Source organism: Dermochelys coriacea, chromosome 14, assembly GCF_009764565.3.
Source record: "Dermochelys coriacea isolate rDerCor1 chromosome 14, rDerCor1.pri.v4, whole genome shotgun sequence".
Classification (NCBI taxonomy): Eukaryota; Metazoa; Chordata; order Testudines; family Dermochelyidae; genus Dermochelys; species Dermochelys coriacea.
Window position 1 is genome coordinate 24,900,257 of NC_050081.1, and position 21,948 is coordinate 24,922,204.

Genomic DNA, 21,948 nt, shown 5'->3' on the forward strand with positions numbered 1-21,948 from the left:
TCAGAGGAACAAACCAACCATAATATTTCTCTGAACTGTCCAGGAGAGGGCTGGACATTACAGAGCACACAGTTTTAGGAAAATTTGGGCCTCCGAGTGTGTTGGGGTCACCCTGGAAGTGGTAACTCAGGCTGGTGGAGGCCAGGGAGTCTGATTGGTGCATTGCTGGTAGGCTGCTGGGGTCCAACTTGCTGGACCAGGGCTGCAGTTATACAGGGACATCCAGGGTATGACCTGTGCTTGTTTCTGACTGAAAATTCCAGGCAGGAAGCTACTGTAGCAAAGCCTTTCAGGCACCCAGGGTTACAGGGCAGGCAGTGACTCAAACCCTGACTGGTCTGGATTGCACACCAAGACAGTCACTTCCCAGAGAGTGAAGAGATGAGTAAGATCTCAGATAACCAGTGGGCCTAAAATCAGCGTGTGGGGTGCTAAGGACTCGGACATGGTGAGATGTAAATCACTGTAGTGCAGGCTTCCACCTTCTCTATCAAATCCCTCCTCAGAGCACGTGCTGACAGGGCAGCCTATCAGTCGGAGTCTGCCATCTGGAACATGGTTACTCTTCAATCATTAAAAACAGAACCCACACCTGGGGACCCTCGGTTCAGCCAAACCCCACATGGCTGGGAGCCCAGGTAGAAGCTTGCTCATGGGCTTGATTTGTTGGCTGTTGCTCATCTTACTGGACTGTAAGCTCCCTAAGGCTGACACATGTTCTGTTCCTTGTGTGCTGCTTTGAGAACTCTGCAGTTCTCATTAAACATCTTATTATGATAATGAGATCGAAAGAATGATTGTGAACTGTCTAAAAGGCTCAATTGCATACAGGACAATCAGAGGATCCCAGAGAACTTCAGGTGACAGGCACAGTTGAGAAAGGAGAAGTCAAACAAAACACAGGTGGGATATGGAGAACAAATTCCCAGCTGGAGTTGAAACAGGCTATTTTGGGTTTGGGAGGGATCAGTCGGTAAATTTGTATTGCTGTAAACTTGGCAAACAGCCTTTTGGGGACATGGAATAGGAAAAAGAAGAGGAGATTGGGGATGATGATAGGAAGAATGTCTGCCAGAAGAGATGCTCCTAATAACCAAGGGAAGGGGCAGACATGAGGATGGGGACAAACTGGGAAAGTGGCAGTGACACAGAGAGTGGCTGGCTGGGAATACAGGGCCCAATGATGCTCCGTCCATCTTTAGTTTTAGGTAGTTAGATTAAAAGGAATTGATGAAAACTTTGTGCTGTGTGGTCATCACCTCCTGCACTCACATGGCTCCTATGCTCCTGATTTGCTAGATGCAGAATCCAGGGGGGCTTCTTACTGTCACATTGGCAAGTAGGCTTCACCTGGGAAACCCCCTTAGGCACCAAGACAATCCGATCCATTCAGGGAAGGAGGGAAATATCTGCTTCAAACCTATGAGGTTTTGGAGGCTTTTCAGAATGTTTGATGCTCTGTGTGTGACAGGACAGTACTGGCTAGCACCCCAAAGGGTGTGTGCATTGCCGAGATCCCATGCAGCCTCCAGAGGGATCCTTAGTCACATTTAACTGTTGCTCTCTCTAGTCAAATGCTTGGGGAAGCTGCACAAACTTTTCTCTCCAGTTCTGGCCTGAGAGTGACATTCTTCTCCTTGACCTATTTGCTCATTACCTCTGCAAATATGATGGTGGTTAAGGAATTTTCCTGACTAATTACTATGGCATTAGCAATTCAGCCAGAAAACATCCTTAAGCAACTTGGCAAGGGAACCTAGCTTGTTGCCCAGCTGCGGGCTGTGACGGTGGGTGCGTGATCCCCCTCCACTTTCAGGCAGGTAAGGAGTGACTTCCAGCCTTGGCAAGTGCACACCGCTTCTTCAGGGCCAGCCAGGGAGAGGAACCCTTGGGGTTCATCTGGCAAATCTCTGCTACCACTGGTTCATGTTACTGCTACAATGGTGTCCGGGAGTGAGTCTGGCCTGAATGCCTGACAAATGGGTTAAATCCTCTCTTCTTGATGAAAAGTGCCTGCTAAGCCCCGGAGTTGCACAACAGGAGAGAACAATGACACATTCCTTAAAAAGGGATTTGGGGAGCTGCTCTCCCTGTGTCAGCCCCTCCCTGCACTGGCATGGCCGTGTCCACTGCATGGGAAAGTGACTCAGGTGAGGTCAGGTGATGGCATTACTGCTTCTGGCCTTTGCTGGGGGGCACCTTTCAGCCCCCCTGCTGCTTTATGGAAGCTGTCTCAGAGAGCAACTAAAGCAGCACCTGCTCTTTGGGTGAGCTGGACTCAGCGCCTTCATACAGATGGAAATACAGCCACTTTGCTTTGGCACAGGCTTCTTCCCCATAGAGGGCTCACCATAGGCAGTGGGTTGGGCTATCTGCCCCAATACAAACTTGCCTTGACCCTGGGTTGCATACTCAGGTGGCTAGCCCAAGCCATAGCCTGTGCGACCCCAGCTGCATTGCTACTTGAGCAGAAGTAGCAACGGTACATCTGCACAAGCTGACAGTCACACCTCCAAGCTCAAATGTAGACGTACCCTCAGGTTACAGGAGTTGTAAAAGGCTGGGAAGTGGCTCTGACATTGTACACATGTGATATTCTTTCTGGAGTTGGCTAAGCATGCAAGTGTACACCAAGATCTGGAACCTGATGAATCTTACAGTGCAAATTGAAGCATTCCTTGAAGAGGACAGAGGGAAGGTGGCATGGGCAACCTTTTAAAAAAATCCTTTTTGTCCTTTAATAGTGCTCAATGGAATTCTGTGAGTGACAATGAATGGTTATAAAAGGAGAAGAGCTTGTATATTTCATCCACCTAGTGGTTGGCAGAGTAAAGGTCTTACCCTTATGATGCACACCAAATTTCAAAGCTATCCAAGTAACCATTAGGATTTTAGAGCATTTACAAGAGTGAAGTTTAAAGTACATAGAGTGGCAGTAATGGAAGCCCTCTAGCCATTTTTCTGTATGGGCGCATGTACAGTTTTCCCAGTTTGGGCCCCACAAAAATTTAGGGGGAGGTGTCACCATGCCTCCATCTGTCACAGCTGAGAATGCCAGATTCAGGACAAACTGCTGATAAATGGGGCAGGCCAACCCCAAACTTGTGGTTATTCTTCCATAAGATATACCAAGCCAGTAACAAAAGTAAACTTCTGTCTCACCACAGTGGTTAACAAGAAGTCAGAAATGTATTCTCCTTAGGCATCCCAGCCCTTGTTTCACCACCCAGACACTAGAGTCAACGATGAGTGGTTATTTATAAACAATTTAATCAAACAAAGGATTCTTCCAATCCCAAAAGATTGATCACATAGACAGGTCAATATATAACTCGGATCTTGCCCCATAATCATGCTGCTGCCAATCCTTTTGTATCTAAAGGTTTATTTTTCAGAAAAAAGAAATAGGAGAGAGTTAAAATGGTCAACAAATACATATACTCATTGCAAAGTTCTAGGATAAACTACTAGCTTGTAAAGTCTCTGGTAACTTCCAAAAGATTGGAAGGTCCTCAGTCCATTGGTTAGAATGCTCCTTTTCATGCAAGATCAGAGCATGAAAGAAGCAAAATGGAGATGCTTCCAGGGTTTTTTTATACCTTCTCCCATGTGGAGGGTGACTACTGCTCCCAGTCTTAGTTTGTGGAAAATTACAGGCACAAAATGGAGTCCAGGGTCACATGAGCAAATCACATCCCTAGAATGCTTTGAGTCATAGGGGCAGTCATTATCCATATTCTGGCTAAAACATCCACAGGATTGCCCATCTAGCAGGGACAGGCTTCTTCTTTGGTTTATTGTTTGAACTAAGTGTTCTTTAGTGGGCCATCAACTTGAATAGCCCATTCACAATGTGCTGGCCAGACTGGATGTAAATTACCTTGTGGACGTTACCCCAGGAGCTAACACATTTGAAATACTGGTACATAGTCAATATTCATAACTTCAGATACAAAAATGATACATGCAACTAAACAAGATAATCAGTCATAACATTTCCATCAACCCCTTACATGACACACTTTGTATAAGGTTTGTTGCATCTGTCTAAGTGTGGCAATATTAATGATATAAATGGTCATGTATTAATCATACAGCAGCACAGGAGGCCATGCACTAGCTTGTGTAAGCCTTGATGGACGGAGGCCATTTTGACTCACATCGTATCAATAGTTTGAGCTCTAGCTCTGCACCAAAAGAACCAAACCCAAAAAGCACCAAACCTTAAACTTTTTTTTAAAAATGTCTATTTTTGAGGGGCTTTTCTCTCCAGAACCTGTGCTCAAATTACTCCGAATTTGGGTCACTAGCCCTAGCCTGCACAATCCGGAGGCATACCAGATTGCAAATAAATGTAACTAAATGTCCGTTTTAGAGGACTTAGAAATGTAAACCTTTAAGCAGATGTCGTCATTCAACCTAATCTTTAGTTATGCTCTCCACCACTCTAATAAAGTAGTGGACCTTTCCCAGTATTACTATCACAAGACATGTATTCAGTCATTGACTTATGATTAATGCAGATTAGTTTATAAATATTAATGAATGAAGCCCCCCCCGGGAGAACAGGAATTATTCCCATTTTACCAATGGTCAAGCTGAGGCATGGAAGAAGGAAAGAATTTTGCCAAGGTTACACAGACAGCAAGTGGGAGGGTTCGAAATAGATCCTAGGAGTCCAGGCTCCCAGCTTTGTGCTGGACCCATTCGGACACCTCCAGTACCATGTTCCAGTGTAGTAATGCTTCCCCCCTCTCTCTCGCTGTCCTATTGCAAAACATCCCTGGCGCTATTCCACTGACTTCTCTGGATGGAGGCCTGGGATAAACTTGACCAAGTGTTTCAGAGAAAGTTCCAAAGTATATAGATCAGTGGTTGGCAACCTTTCAGAAGTGGTGTGCTGAGTCTTCATTTATTCACTCTAATTTATGGTTTCACGTGCTAGTAATACATCTAAACATCTTTTTAGAAGGTCTCTCTCTACAAGTCTATATTATATAACTAAACTATTGTATGTAAAGTAAACAAGGTTTTTAAAATGTTTAAGTAGCTTGATTTAAAATTAAATTAAAATGCAGATCTTATCAGTTTAGTACACTGGTTCTTAACTTGGGGTGCACACACCCCCTGGGGGTGCAAGATGCCCTTTCTGGGGGTGGAAGACATGCAAGATTATTTTTTAAGAAGGTAAATCATCAAAAACACAAATTAAGTACAACTACTTAGTTTCATCAAACGTATGTATTTATTAACATTATACAGTTTTAAACAATTATTGTAATATACAAAGTTTTTAAGCTAATTGTAGTGTAATTTTTGATAAGGGCTGCAGAGCACTAGGCCCAAGCCATGAGCAGAGCCCTGGGCTAGCTGCCAGTACCCCAAGCCAGCAGGAGGGCTGAGCAGGGCTGGAGGCCCAGACCCCGGCTGCCAGAAGGCTGGGCGGCTGGAACCCCAGACCAGCAGCAAAGTGAGTGGGGCCAGCGCCTGGTATCCCAGGCTGGCAGCAGGCTGAGCGGGGCCGGTCTGGGGTTCCATCCGCTGGCTTCTGCCAGCTGAGGTCCTGGCTGCCAACCCTGCTCAGCCCGCTGCCATCCTGGGGTTCCGATCACCCAGGCAGGCCGCAGGCTGAGCGGGTCCAGCAGCCAGGACCCTAGCTGGCAGCAGTGTGCCAGTAAAAATCGGCTCACGTGCTGCCTTTGGCACACGTGCCGCAGGTTGCCGACCCCTGATCTAGATGTTTGGGGAAGGATTTATGAAGAATTTAAATCAGGATGCACAACATTTGCAGGACCCTACCTTGCATTCCTGTTAATGGCACATGCTACTGCCCACCAATCAGGGGAGGCTACTCCAGCTGGCAAGGAAGAAATAAGACAAGAGATAAAATGCTGATGACTCTGGCAGTAATATTTTTTCCCATCAAAGCTTCAGAGAATCTGAGACCCACCTGATCTCCTCCCCCTTCCCCCCCCCCCCGCCGCCCCAGTGCTCAGAGAGAGCCATTTACATGAGACACCAAGGCTCTTGGATCTTATTCTGCAATCTTGGGATAAAACCCAATGGTAAATAGAGTTGGGAGTTTTAACTTTTTTCAGTGCTGCCCACCATACCAGGTATGTGGGGCAAAGCTCGCTTTCAGCTGGTACAGTAAATCACCTGGGAGGTGCTGACATTCCTGGCTGAGAGTTAAGTCAAGTGCCTCTCCTGTTACCAGGTTGCTCCCCCTCTTGTCCACAAGGAGCTGCCGCCACTTCTGCTCTGCTCTGGGGATGCGACCAGCTGTAGCCCGGGAGCCCAGGGAAGGAGAAGCTAGCTTAAAGTTTTTCCTTTAAGCTCCTGTTACCGAGTCGAGAGGCTTAAACTGCTTTTACAAGCATTTCAGTCCCCCTTAACGTAATCCTTTGGCTGTCCACTTACAGTTAGCTACAGTGCTGATGCCATTCTGTTGGCATCTCTCTTCAAAGTGTCTTGTGAGGCTGTCCCTGGTGTATTCAGTGTTTGTAGGGGTATTCTACCTGGTGCACCTGCCTGATGTTGTAGCAGAGAAGCAGTATTGTGTCTCTGTACCTGGCATTAAGGGTTCAATTCTTTATTGATAAGATGTCCTATAACTCTGCTCAATCAGTTTATTAAACATAAAGAAATCAGCACAGATGGAGAGGTTCTGACACTGCCAATCTCTAGGGAGCCATCTTGCAGCAGTTAATCCATCCCAAAAGTGAGTTTACTTCTGCTCATATTTATAACCCCTTTGTTTATGACAGAGAATTTCCCAGATTCCCCTTGGTTTAGCACAGACCTTTCTTCCCATTTTCTTATCTAGTTCTCTACCTGTTTTTTCAGGTTAGACCATCTGCACCAATTATTTCTAGCATTTTAACTAGTTAAAGACATCTGTATCAATTATCCCTAAAAGCCTACCAGCCCTTCCTAGCACACTGGTTCTGTTTGGCATGCTTCTGACAGGTTCTGCATACACAAACAACAGAGGTTACTGTTCATCTGCTCATAAATTTCCACAATAAAGCTTAGCATGAATACAAAGAGACAAAGGAACTAAGCTGTGGGAAAGGCAAGGCTGAGTCCAGACTGAGACAGAGGAGTCTAGTCTGTAAAGAGAAATACCTGGAACTCTAAGCTACAGAAACTCTTCAGTTTGCCTAAAATAGCATTTAGAGTGAGACACTATTTCTTGACACTTGTCTTTCTTTAAGATTTTAAGCTTAGTATGAGTGTTTTGTTTTATTTGCTTGGTAAGCTGCTTTGTTTGCTATCCCTTATCACTTAAAATCTGCCTTTTATAGTTAATAAACTTATTTTTGTTTATTATTAAACTGTTTGTGCTTTCTAATTGGGGCAGGGTGTGGGGGAAGAAATTGTGTACATCTTCCCCCACATTGAGGGAGGGGAAAATTTATGAACTTGCATTGTATAGATTCCTCTACAGTGCAAGACAATATTACTTTGGGTGTACTTTCCAGAGGGGAGCTGCACTTGAGTGCTGGGTGATTTCCTAGCTGAGTCTTCTCATAGAGCTGTTTGCAGACTGTGTGCTTCTGCAACTGGTGTGTCCCTATCGGGGGTGTGTGTGTGTGTGTGTGTGTGTGTGTGCGCTGCCAAAGGCTGGAGAGCCTAATTCAGCAAAACAGGGAGAGGGCGCCCAGGCTAGTGGAGCAGGAAGACTCGGTGAAATCCAAGTACATCAGGTGGCATCCCAGCAGTAGTGTCCAACCTCTCACACCTGGGTCAATTGACTGAGGCTTGGGATGTGGAGCTAACAATTGCACTGTAGATGTTTGGGCTTGGGGTGGAGACCAGGCTCTGAGACTCTCCCCCTTGTGGATTTCAGAGCCCAGCCTGCAGCCCAATTACATGCACTGCAGTTTTTAGCCCCACAGCCTGAGCCCAAGTCATCTGACCCAGCCCAGCCATGGCCAGGCCACATGTCATCTATTGCACTGTAGACATACCCAGTGCAGCCAGGGTGTCTGCCACTGCAGCAGGGCCCATCTGCACAGGCACACTTGGGATGTTTTAGGAGCACATTCTGCCCAAATACATCTGGATTGCTTCTCAGCAGCAAAGCAAATGCATTCTACCCTGGAGGAGCCTGAAACATCTGGCAGCTATCAAGCAAGGACATTGATTTTAAAGCGATAACATGACTCTTGTTTTGTTAAGCTTCAGCCCTTTAGTATACAGATGTTTGTTCAGAGAGATTCCCACTAAACTTTGTATAGCAGGGAGCTTGGAGACATAGCAACGTAGTGCTCCCTGTACACCCAGTTACCTCCTTAGTGCTAATCTCCTTACAGGTTTTGATGGACAGGCCTGGGTTCTTCATTATCCTGCCACCCACTCCACAGGGTGTAACTTCTTTTTCTTCCCCTTTGAATTTATTTGGGGATGCCTTCTCTCTCTCTCTCTCTCTTCCCCCCCCCCCCCCCCTTGCTCCTTCCTGGCAGGGTCAGCAGGACGGCTTGGGAGGAAAATTCAAATCCATGTAACCCCCCTTACATGCTAGATAGAGACTTCCAAGAAATAACACAAACACATACAATATCTCTAATGCAGTAATTATATTAAACAGAATAGGATAAAATGCTATTCTCAGGGTCACCAGTGCCCACCCATAATACCCATGAAGTTCCCCAGTCACATGACCTGATATAGCAAATGTAAAGTTAGTGTTCCGCTGGTACTTTGTTGGGGCCCTTGTTGCCCTGTGACCACAATATCTTCCGTGCAGCAGCTAGCAATGGGGCTGACTGGGTTTAGTACAACCCAAAGGACTCAAATGGAATAAGGTGGGAAGTCCCTCTGCAGGTAATAAATGATAGCAGGTAACAAAATCCCCAAACCCTGACCCCTCTGGCTTGAGGATGCAGTTCAGAAACTAGAGGTCTCCCAAACAATTTCCCTGCCTAGCTAACTAAAAGATGGTGACTCAACTCCGTGATGCTTCCTCAGGTCCAGAGATGGCTCTGGACTCCTCAGTCACTGCAGAGGGGCTGATGATTGCTGCTGGCAGGCATCCTCTTCATGCCGGAGTCACACTGCTTCTGGTGCCAGGATTTCCCCTCACCTCAAAGGGGGGCTAGGGCTCCAGATGCAGATTACAAAACCAAACTAAATGCCAAACTTTGGTCTCCCACCCCCGTGCTCAGACACACTCGCAGCAGGAGGCAGCCCTGGACTAGCAGCCAGAACAGAGCTGGCCATGGGGTGACTGGTCTCACCTAGGGTGCTGGTGGACTAAGTCAGCCTGGCTGCGGGGGAGTTTTCCCCAACAACATTTTCTCTACAAACTAGGAGTCACCTCGGAGCAGGAAATGCTCAAAGTGGGGGATCTTGCTTTCAGGTCCCCAGAGGCCAGTTCGCAGGGGAAACCCTGCATGCAGGCCTGGGACTCACCAGCTCCTCACACAGCTAGTCCTGCCCTTTCCCTAGCTGGAGCCTGCTGGAGAATGGCTTCTCCCTACTGCTGAGCTCCCTGAGAAGAGCATCTCACTCCCTCTTGGTAGCTGAGTAGACTCTGACTCTGCCCTTGGTTCCCTTTTCCTACCAAGGACAGTGCACCTCTCCCTATGCTACCAGCCTTCAGAGCCCCAGGAATCTAAGCAATCTCCTTGGGGCTCACAGCAAGATTATCTTCAGTGTCATGTCAGATTACTTACCTCTGCAAGTGATGGTGGAGGAAGATTATTAATGGAGATTTTGCCCCCCTTCTAATGCCTAGGCCAGAATATAAGCAGCACATCAGGAAAGAAATAGAAGCTATAAATATACTTCAGAGCAGAGCATCTGAGATCCCCGGAAAGCTGTCAGTTCTCTTTCCGGACTTCAGAAGAAAAGCATGTCAAATTTTAAAAGGCTCAGACAATAGCACACACGATCCAGAGAAACAAAACTGCCAACTCAGGCAGCCACTGTCCACATTATCATCTGTGAGAGACACCTACAGCACTCAATATGCTAACCATGTGTAGTCCTAAAAAGGCAGTAAAGAAATAATTGCACAGGCTGCAGCAGCTAGCAGGCGTGAAACTGAGGGAGGTTCTGTCACAGAACTGATTGCTTTAGTATAGCTGTCTGCCACTGTTAGCAAACCCATCCCAGCTGAGAGGGAGAGAGAAAGGAGGCCATCAATATTTGATTAGGAAAGGCTGGCTAAGTAACAGCACCAGAGAGGTTTAATCCTGGGACCATCCATAGGGGCAGGAGAACAGTTTTTGATGAACTGGTCCAAATCTCTGCCCAAAGCAACCCCTGCCAAAGCCTATAGTCAGGATTAAAAACTCCACACCCCATTCTCTTTGCTGCACTCACAGTGTCACGATTCCAGGAGGAAGGCTGTTCTCAGGCTGCTTCCTACCTGACTGAGACTGGGACCCTGATCTACAAAAATACCCAACCCAATTTCTTAGCCAGAGAGTTAAGGATTGATTCAGCTCAGCGCTATCCAGCAGCCCCACTCCAGGATCACATGCACCTTCTCACTCAGGCAATGGGATTCACTGGCCTCTGATTGGGGGGCACAGTCCATCTCTTGATTTATTGCCCTCGTCCTGTCCTCTGATCCAGAGCGCCTTCCAGGGTAATGATGGAGTGAGTCTTCCTCATCCTATTGTGTACTATCCCATCCCATGATCTAGCTCAGCTGGAGAGGGCTGGTTCCTGATGTTTAGTTTGGTTTTGCCAAACCTACCAGCTGCACCTCTTTCTTGTCATTCCTATTTTTGGCTTCCCTTTCCCCAAAATGTTTCTCCCCCTTCCATTCCCTTATATCCTTCAACTCCCCTTTCTCCTCTCCTTTCGATGGCCCTTTCTTCCCCTCCTCTCTTTCTCGGGGATCCTTTCTTTTCCGTCTCCCCACCTCTGTTCCTGGGCAATAACCTTGGTGTTCAATCTGCAGCTTTGATTGTGGGGAAGGTCAGTGCAGCTCTAGGGGATCCCGTGTATTCTCAGTCTCAAGCTCAGACTGTTTTCTGAGTCTGAAAAGCATCCAAACCCTGCAATTTAAGGGTAATCTGGGTGGGTGGGCTATCAATCGGGCCTGGCAAGAGGAGAGGTTAGGGAGAATGCAATTTAAATATGCATTTAGTGGAATTGAAGTGTGAGAGATAAATGCTGGGAACAGGGACAGAATTTTAGCGACATGATTCCCAGTACAGACCATGGGGCGGTTTTGGACGTCACTGGTGTAACTACACTCATACCAGTGGAGTGACTCTCCATCTGAATCAAGTGCTGTATCTTTCTGATCAGGAACATGTTGCTGAGGGCTCTTTGAGTTTGAAATAAATGAATTCATAGACTCAGCATGGCCAAGGAGTGCAGAGAGCTTTCAGCTGGAGAGAGCACATTTAGTTATTAGCCCAGCTGAGTAGCATGCTGTGTTACTGGGTGATTTTTCATTAATGGCCCAACACTGGGTAAGGACCCCTTTCCTCCCTGCTGCAGTGCCCTGGGAATGAGAGAGCACCAGTGCAGAGGGATCCCCGCACACAGCAGTAGCTATAGCTGCGAGGGGCACTACCTGGGGGTGTTTAATAATCCTGTGGTGCTAACGTGCAGTTGTAACTTTTCTGACTGGTTTAGTGTTCCAGTTACACCACGCTGCTATGTAGTGGGCAGCCCCTGTGAACGAGGCAGGTCCAGTGCCCCATGCCAGAACAGGTGCTCACATTTTGGTTAATTAGGGGGCAGGGCAGCATCTGGGGGCTCTGCAGGATCAGGGAGGAGGTCCCCAAAGGAAGCCAGAAGAGGGAGGCCTACTGGGTCAGACCAGACTGGTTCAGTCAGGAGGAGCACAGGTGAAAGCTGCTAGGGACCAGTGAAGTCCTGGTAGGAAGCAGAAGGTGGTTCTGGGAGAGGGCTAAAGGCAGGGGAGCAGCAAGAGGGGTGGATAGAGATGGAGGGCAGCAGGGGAGCTTGCACAGTGACATTTCCAGGACCAGAAAGCTGGATCCAGAGGAACTTTGAGAGGGTCAGGGGAGTGAGGTATGCTCTCCTGTCAGGGCTGCTGGGACCGTGCTGGAGAAGCTGGGGCATAGCCAGGGCGACCAGGACTGTATGCTCCATGTATTGTGGAGGGAAATCTGGGCTGTGGTGCTGGGGCCTGTTTTGTTATGATTTATGTGCCCAGCACTTCAGTACTAACTGTACTGTAATAATAACTGTATTTCTTCTCTCCTCTGCCCTCCCCCCCACCCCTTTCTGTGCCTCCTGAGTGGAATATGGGCCCGGGAGCAAGTCTAAGTCTGTTCAAGATCCCACAGCACAAATTTGCCCATCCCTAGTATTTACACACAATGGGATGGCTTCATGGTAGGTTCTCAGTCCAGCCCTCTCACTCATGCCTGGAGCCCTGCTTCACACCTAGCAGGACAGCAAGCAGGTGGCCCTGGGGAGCAGGCCTCATGCCCTTCCAAGGGGGTGCAACAGCCAGCAGGGAGTTATAGGAGTTCCCCTATGGGGGCAGGACAGCTGTGCACCTGCGCTCCCCAAATGAGAGGCAGTGCCCACATTGCAAGGACAGCAGTGCTTCGAGGACACCTGCCATCAGCTCCCTATTGTGGACTGGACAAACACAGAGTAAGTACAGTTTCTGCCCTAAGACTTTACAGTCTAAATAAACAGTGAGGAACGCATGGCCGTGCCCATTGTGCAGTGGGGAACCCAGGCAGAGGTCCAGATCCGCCACGGTATTTAGATTCCTACCATCCATCAATTCCAATGGCAGCTGAGAGCCTCAGCACCCCGGAGAAGCGGGGCAGGAAAGACATGGTGACTTGTTGCAGGTTGCCTGGAGCCTGTGATTGAGTCAGTAACTGCACTTAGATTTCCTGAGCCCTAGTCCAGGGTCTCAGCCACAGACCCGCCTGCCTCCTTTCTCAGCACCTTATGCATGTAGCTCTCGCCAGACCAGAATCCAGGAGTCCAGTATCCTGTCTCCAACGGTGGCCAATGTCAGCTGCTTCAAAGGAAGGTGCAAGAAGGAGGCAGTTATGGGTAATCTGCCCTCAGTGAAGGGCTCATCCTAAGCCATGGTAGCCAGCGATTGGTTTAAAAACACTTGGCTTACATCCCTCCCCAAACGCTTCTTTTAGCATTAACTGTCCAAGTATAGTATCTGGCTTTTTCCTGGGGGAATCTTTGGGCAGTTTTCCTGATATGTTAACAATTATGCACTCCCCCTACACCTCAGCCATGAAGTAGTGTGATGCCTACCATGTTGGCCAGCATAGCGGAGATTGAACTGGGGACTCCAGAGCTAAAAGCAGGAGCTACAGCCATAGGAGCTAAAGAGCTAAGCATGCCTAGGCTGGCCTGTAACAGTACCTGCACTGCAATAAACACCTGGGGCTGGCCCAGGTCAGCTGACTCATGCTTGTGGGGCTCAGGCTGCAGGGCTATAAAGTTTCAATGTAGACATTTGGGCTTGGGTGGGAGCCTGGGTTCTGGGACCTTCCCTCTCTGCAAGATTTCAGAGCCTGGGCTCCAGGCCAAGCCATTTTATAGTCCCCCAGCCCAAGTCAGCTGACCTGGGCCAGCCACAGGTAGTTTATTGCAGTGTAGACATCCCCTAACAGACCCGTATCCTCTGCAGGTCGGGCAGAGAGTGGTCCCATAACAAACTGCTCAGGGGTTACACTAGCATGAGTCTCCAGAAGTCCTGCATTTTCTTTTGACTCAGGCGTGTGGCTTCTACAACACTTCAAAATGCTGGTGAAAGGTTCTCTGGTGTCAATCATACCCTGAATTCTTCTTCTCTTTGTAGCCTGTCCTTGCTATTGCATTCTTCTTTACTACAATCTGCCTTTTTTGAAACGTTCAACAAAGCAAACCGTGCTCCCACACCAGAGTGGCTCGTTAGATTATCAGAGAGAAATCAGTCCACAGTCATAGTCAGTTAGTTGGGTCACTGCCATAGGAACAGAACTGGCATGCACGTTGGGTCACCATCAGTTAGGACTCCTGCACAGGGAAAGAGCTGGAAAAACCAGCAAAGCAAATGTACAGCATGTGCTAAACAGCACATGTCTGTGGCAACATCCCTCTAAGGCCCACTTGTGCCTTGCTGTATGGACACAGACCTTCATCTTGTGCAGCTGTTTACCTCATTCACCTGTCTCTTTCCTTCCTTAATCCGCATTATTGCTTTTCTTTTATAACTTGCCAGCATGACAAATTCAGGCCGCAGAACAAAGGAGCTGATTTCATTATGGGTAAATACATCTTCTAGAATCCTTGTAAATCACAAGGAGAAAGCAGAGCGGGAGGTCACCTGGGGTGAAAATAAGAGAAAATTCCTGTACCAATTAGAAGAACTTGAAAGCCAGCAACCCAAGGATTGATTACTTGAGTGCAGTGAAGGAAGGTGCCAGATGTGCTTTGGTAGGTGGCAGTCATTGCACAAGGATGTCATTCTGGTGTCATAATGAGCGCTGTACCATTGGTTAACACCAACACAGGTGTAATTGGGGGTGGGAGGAGGGGTGTGCTTATGACCAAATTGTGATGAAAAAAATTCAGAGTTGTGTGTTATATTGATTGTCTCCTTTCAGTGTTTAAATGGAGCCATGTTCTCACAGGGGCCTTGACCGAGCCTTTCAGGCAATGCAAGGGTCAGTTCCTGCCCCAAAGGGCATTTGTACAAGCAGCATGGAGAGTCAGGCATCCAAAAACTTATTATGCATGTGGTGATGCAGTAGTGCGCTTGCATGGGAACTGAAACATTAAGAACCAGATCCTCCCTTGGGGTCAATCAGCAGAGCACCACTGATTTCAGTGGATCTGCACCAGGTGAGGACCTGACCCTAAACATTTCGGACACAGTTTTAAGGAGATCTTTGGACAACAGGGCCTGTAGTGTATGTAACTCACTAGGGCCAAAACTGATCTGCCATCCAGATATATTCCACAGCTCTGGTTTCATTAGAAAGTTGTGTTTTCTCACTAGAACAAAATACAGCCTTCAGAATGCACCTGGAATGTCCAAGAGCATTTTGGGGCTAGCAATGAATATACAGTCTTATGGATCACGTGCCTTTGTACTCTCTTTTCCCTAGTGCACATGCACAGAACTCTGTAGAGGAGAATAGGCCATCAGAGCCAAGGTCTGCTTTGCCCTGCTGGGAGTGGAATACCATCTGGGTTTGTGTCTAGAAGACATCCGAAAAGCTCTGACAATGCTGAGTCCACCCCTTGGAAGGCATGTGAATATCAAGGAGTGTTGGTCTATATCCTGAATGTCACTGTGTTCTAGATATAGACAAGTACACCTTGGTTTCCTCCTTTCTGCTGCAAACCCTTGCCTTCCCTTTTTCTAATACCCTTTAAATATGTGCAGTGTGATTAGCCTCCTCTTTGCCCTTAATCACTTCCTCCCAGCCTATATAATTAAATTCCATCAGGTATTGCATCTAATTTTTGAGGGGCTCCCAGAGAACAAAGGTACAGGCACACAGAACAAATTAATTAGAAGGGGAATATTAAATCCTTTCCAAATTAGATCATCAGCAAATCTCTGAGAGAACAAAGTTAGTCTCCCAAGTTATTATGCTGCCCAGTTCCTGGTGGCAGATGGTACATACAGTTTTCCTAGACAAAGCATCACTGGAGAGCAGACTAGGTTTGCAACACCACAGGCTGAAAGTCAGTTGGGGCACATTTTCAAAGCATGGCACCAGGAATTAGCTGCTGCATGTCTCTCATTAACAGCCGCATAAGCTGTTCAGCTGAATCGCTGCTTAACATTTTGGAAATGTCTCCTCCATGCCGCGGCAGATCTAACCTCCCCTGAAAGGGAGCACTGGATGAGTGCGGCGCTCTTCATGCTGCGGAGTTGTGTTTACAAACATCCCTTCCAGCAGTGGAGATCTCTGTGAGTAAGCACTGGAATTATCATATAAAACCAGATCAAATACCCAGGAGTCACTTTTTTTTAAAAGCATTTCAACAAGTAAACAGACAGCATCAGCACAATTTGCGGCTACTTCTACCATTTTAAGATGCAAGCTCGACAGTGGGTCCTGAGGTTAATATCAAAACAAACATGTTAGAAACTACTGCATATACAATCCATGCTGGTATGTAAAAATATCCCAGTTTCCTGATACAGCCCCGGGAACAACAGCACAGGCAATAGTTTATAGATACGTTTGCAGTACAGAATACTGTCTCTAGGGCTCAGAACCACTAGAAAGAAACAGAAAGCGGGAGACTAGGAGCTTCAGATGAGATTGAGACTATTTAAACTCTGCTTTGTTAATTCATTTAAAAGACTGTTTTCACACCGGATTAATGTGTCCTGCCACCATACGTGGCACAGACATCCAGGTAGAATGCATCTGCTGTTATGCCAAACATTCCTCCAGGGAGAATGCCCCTTACGAACTTCCCACATACATCCAAACGGGATGTGCTAGCTGTGCTGCTGGCTACTCCCGATCTGTCCACGTGAACACCCCTTGTACTGCTGAATATACCAATTCTACCCATGATTTCAAAGGAGCATTATCGATGACAGCCCTGCAGCAGGTGTGGCAGAGGACCAGCAATGGAGAGATTAATAAAGAGACAACTTTATATTGCAGTGTTTGACTTTGTTTCTCCTGGGGAGGAGAAGAGAAGCTGTGGGGAGGAGACAAGATCTTTAGTTGGTTTCTCTGTGTCACTGCATGTGTGCAGAGAGCAAGGCAGGACAACTAGAAGGACCCAGAAAGACAGGGTGTGGCAGTTACTAGACATGCTCAATAGCTGTTTCTGAAGCTGTGTAGGAAGTTTTCATTGTGGGCAACCCATGCAGCAGGTCATATTCTAGCCACCCTCTGAGAGCTGAGTCAATCAGAACATGGGAGGGGAGGGAAGGAAGATTATAAACAGAGTTGGAAACAGCCCTGTGGACTCAGCAGCTGATCAACGCAAGAACTGTTTTGCTGTGAGGTCTGGGTCCCAATCCCTGCACCATTTTGGACAACAGCTACAGATTTCTGTTTCACCAGCAACTGCAGTGACCAGTCATCTGTTAACCCAAGGGCTGGAATGCTGCTAGCTGGGGAGATCTCCAGACTTTGTTTACCAACAGGGTTCTGAAGGACTGGAACGCTACCATTTCTCAAGCTCTGGAGAGTCCAGGTAATACAGATTATGACCACTCTTAAGAGAAAGAGAAATCGTCTTAGAGAGAAGATCGGAAGAGAATGAATTTTGGTGTGTGAGCTGAAGTATAGAAAATGTTACGTTGAAACCCTGTGTGAATGTTTGTAACAGAAACAGAAGGGGAAAAGTTTGTATAAGGAACACCGGTGGATTTACTGTCTAATATTTTGGTGTAAGCTATTCACAGTGTTCAATACTGTGTACTATTTACAATGTGTTTTGTGTACATTAAATGATTGCTTGACTGAGAAAGTGTATAGTGCTCTCTCTTTGAAAAGTTGGGTGCTATTTACCATCCATTTATCTGGATTTGACACACAATAGCCCTGAGATTTAACTCTGTGCAACACTTTTTGGAAAACCCTGGAAAGAGAGAACTCAGGCCTATGCTTTGACAAAGAGTGAAGCTGAGATGCAGGAAGAAGGGGAATGTAGAGTTTTACAGGATATTGCCTGAGTGTTGTCCCCCCCCCACACACACACACACATTACTTTAACATGACATAAAGATCCAAGAACTAAGGAGAAAGACACTCAGATTGTTAATGAGATAATCAGCTGTAGGATTTCAAATGGGGAGGCAATGTGAAGCTCAGAGAGCATTGCTGCCCAGATCGATTCTGAGTGCCAAGGGGTTATTCGAATGGCAGTGCATTTAAAATTCTTCCAGCATAATCGTCTCCCTACCCATTTAGAATTGCTGCTTTAAAATGTATTGAAGACCTGCACAAAGCTAGTTTTCACTTAGTTCTCTTTTGCGAGATGTCAAGAAATAGAAGTAAAGGTCCCAAGTGCATGTTCAGTCCATGAGATGCCCAATCCAAATTCTGTACCATAAAGGTTGGCTAATTTGAAGTTCATCCAACCCACTGATTCTTTGGAGATTTCCCAGCCTCACAGGAATTAGCTCCTTTTGCAAAGGGGTTTCTCTAGCCCAGTGGTTCCCAATGATTGATGGTAACGGTGCTTGGCTCCTTCTTGCTTCTAGCTGCTACACCTGTGTGTGTATATTGAGTACTTTCCTAATGTTACTTCGCTGTGTAAGCAATTGCTGCAGTAACCATAGGGGATGTTATGAGATTGTTCACAGGAGAGGAAGTTTTCTCATGACAAACAGGATGGGAAGTGACTGCATGGCTGTGAATGGGAGGGGAAGTATCCACTGGACACCCTCTGTAGTAAAATGTGCTCTATGCTATAAAAAACATTGAGTGCCCCAGGACATTCCTACATCCAGTCACTTGCCGGCATTACAATGTCAATAGGAGTTTGTATAACCCCTAAAGAACCTTAATAATGTTGGGTCAGTGGCCCCAGTTGAGGACACCTTTCCTAACCAGGAGGCAATCTAGGTATGTGCTTAACTTTGAGCTAATGCTTATATCCCATTGATGTCTTCCTTTCTTAGCAACACAATATAGGCCAATACTTGGTGAAAATGGAAATCAGTAATCATAGAATCATAGAAGATTAGGGTTGGAAGAGACTTCAGGAGGTCATCTAGTTCAACCCCCTGCTCAAAGCAGGACCAACACCAAATAAATCATCCCAGCCAGGGCTTTGTCAAGCCAGGCCTTAAAAACCTCTAAGGATGGAGATTATATCACCTCCCTAGGTAACGTATTCCAGTGCTTCACCGCCCTCCTAGTGAAATAGTTTTTCCTAATATCCAGCCTAGACCTCCCTCACTGCAACTTGTGACCATTGCTCCTTGTTCCGTCATCTAATCAGGATGGGGAAGAACAGAACGAGATGAGGAGGACATGTAAATGGAGAGTAAGGATAGTAGTGACTTGAGTGTGGTGACTGTACCTTTAAGGTCTGGAATATGCGGTGTATTCGAGAGCTCAAGAAACTTACTTACGGTCAGCAGTTTCATCTGGATTTACCAAACTGAACCCTAGAATGAAGTGAGAGTGGATGGAGGTTTTAAATAAGAGACTTGCTCACTGGGCTACCTCAGTTTATTGTTGCTTTGTTTTTCTGTTGTTGTTGTGATCCAGTTAACATCACTGCAGTTAATTAAAGATCTGTTTGGCTTATTGGATTTCCAGAGACCTAAGAGACAGATTTATAGACAAACTGATCTCAAACAACTGTGGCTGGCCGTGAATTTTTGAGTTGAAGTTGTGGCCCTCTGAGGTACATCTAGATTCTGTCATTAACTCCCTGCTGGGTTTGGTATACAATTCTGGATAGAAGCAGCATTTAAAGCACCTTGCTCTGGGAATGAGCCCTTTGATAGGATAACTTGCTTTGTCCCAATGTTAATCACCTACTTTGATTGCCAAGAGGAGTGGTGGCAAGGATGGATCAGTGATCAGTGGATTCAGTGATATGCACGCAGAGGATCGTTTTGCTGTTCTACCAACATGAATGAGTAGGGGACTGACGTAAAAGGGAGCTTTTTTGCGAGCCAGTGTTTCCCTGCTTGGTGTTCTGAACAGAATGTGCGAGTCTTGGAGATGTACAATTCCCCCCCAGGAAAGTGGGAGAGAAGGAAGTAATAGAACCGGTTAAGCAGGTTCCTATAGGTTCCTGAGGGAGCACCTGTCTTGTGGAAAAGAGGATAGTTCCTCCCAGAGCCAGTAATTGTTTTGGTGCAAATGCCTGAGGATAAAATGTGTGGAATTCATGAAAATTAAATAAATACAACAGCAAAGGGACTTTTCTTTTGTTGTCTCTAAAACAGATTTTTTTTTGACTGAAATCTTTGCTGGCCTGTCCGCCTGACTGTGCAGGATGTTCTTCAGCACTGGCTTTGAAATCATGGCTGTGAGAATGTAAATGTATTTGTGACCAGTCTGCCAATACTAAATACCATGGGGCAGATCCCCAGCCAGTGATAACATTTCATTATCCCTTCATCCGAAACTTAAATTAATTTTCACCATAATGACCAAAATATTCGTACCGGGATGGTAAAGGGTGGTGAAGCACTGGAATGGGTTACCTAGGGAGGTGGTGGAATCTCCTTCCTTTGAGGTTTTTAAGGTCAGGCTTGACAAAGCCCTGGCTGGGATGATTTAGTTGGGGATTGGTCCTGCTTTGAGCAGGGAGTTGGACTAGATGACCTCCTGAGGTCCCTTCCAACGCTGAGATTCTATGATACGACAACCAGGTAAATGAGGCCTGGCTCATTCTGTCTCTTCCTCTGACTCACCAGAAGATGGCAGCAGAGAGCTTCTTCCCCTATGGATATTGTGGCCACATGGGGTTCTGACACTGCTCTGGGCTTTTTCCTGTTTACCAACAGATGGGAGCAGTGAGATGCCTTCCCTCTATCCCTCTAGAGCAATGCTACTTAAAGTGGTGGTCCGCGGACCGCTGCTGGTCTGTGAGCCATTGGCTGCCAGTTTGCGCGCACATTGGAAAAAAAAATTGCTGGTCCCCCACATCTCATAGCTTGAAAAGCACTGCTGTAGAGCTTCAGACCACAGGACTTACAGATCGATAGATAGATGATGGGGGGCGTATGGGGATAGATAGGATGATGCGTGTGTGGTGGGATGGATGGATAGATAGATAGATACACGGTAGATGTGGATATATAAATAGATAAATTAGATGGGTGTGTATGAGGATAGATAGGATATTGGCTGTGGGGGGAGATGGGGGGATGGATGGATAAATAGATAGGTGTGTATATGGATGATAGATATATGGATGGATGATGGGTGTGTATAGCAATGGATAGACAGATAAATAGATGAGTATATATGGGGATGGATGAATGGATGATGGATGTGTACAGGGATGGATGGATGGATGGATGGATGAATGGATGCCGGGTGTGCATGGGGATAGAGAGTTGATGGGTGTGTATGGGGATGGATAGAATGGATGGATGGATCATCATCACATATGCACAATGTGCCCAGCCAGGTGGAGAGCCAGTAGCCCTCCATCAAAATAAGTCAGTGGGCACTCAACAATGATATGTAACACAGTCTGAAGTTGACCGCAGCTGGATAGCGGGTCATTAGTAAAACCCCATTTAAAGAGATTGGCCACATAGTTGTCATTTCCAGTTCAGAGATGACCACAGGTGCCTTGGCAGATCAAAACCTGGTGGATAGATGGTTGGGTCAGTGACTAGAGCATGATTATCGACTGTGGTCATTGACCACTTGTAGTGCCAAGCAGATTCCACCGCCATGTCCTGTGGTGTCATAAGTGACCATAAAGGGCATCCAGAAGACAGGTGAACTGGTGGTGGTCAAAGAGGTCTGTATGGGGATAGATGATGGGTGTATATGGGGATTAAAAGTCATGAGCTTGGCCAAAAAGATCCTGAGATTTTTAAAGAAGATGATACTGTGTTTCTGGTTTGTTTTTTGGCTGCTGAACTCCCACCCCAATGTGTGGGTCACCATTAGAGATGCACTCCCCTAGCTGAAAAATTTGCAGATGATACAAAACTACTCAAGATAGTTTTAGCTGCAAGCAGATTGCAAAGAGCTACAAAAGGGTCTCACAAAACTGGGTGTCTGTGCAACGCAATGGCAGATGAAATTCTGTGTTGATAAATGCAAAGTAATGCACATTGGAAAACATAATCCCAACTATACATATAAAATGATGGGGTCTAAATTAGCTGTTACCACTCAAGAAAGATCTTGGAGTCATTGTGGATAGTTCTCTGAAAACATCCACTCAATGTGCAGTGGCAGTTAAAAAAGCAAACAGAATGTTGGGAATCATTAAGAAAGGGATGGGTAATAAGACAGAAAATATCATATTGCCTCTTTATAAATCCATGGTACGCCCACATCTTGA

The 21,948-nt window shown here is 46.5% G+C and overlaps 1 protein-coding gene across 1 annotated transcript in view; it reads left to right on the forward strand.

The window, feature by feature from the left end:
- SHISA6 (shisa family member 6) overlaps positions 1–21,948 on the forward strand; it is a 395,911-nt gene that overhangs the window by 41,285 nt on the left and 332,678 nt on the right. The window lies entirely within an intron of this gene.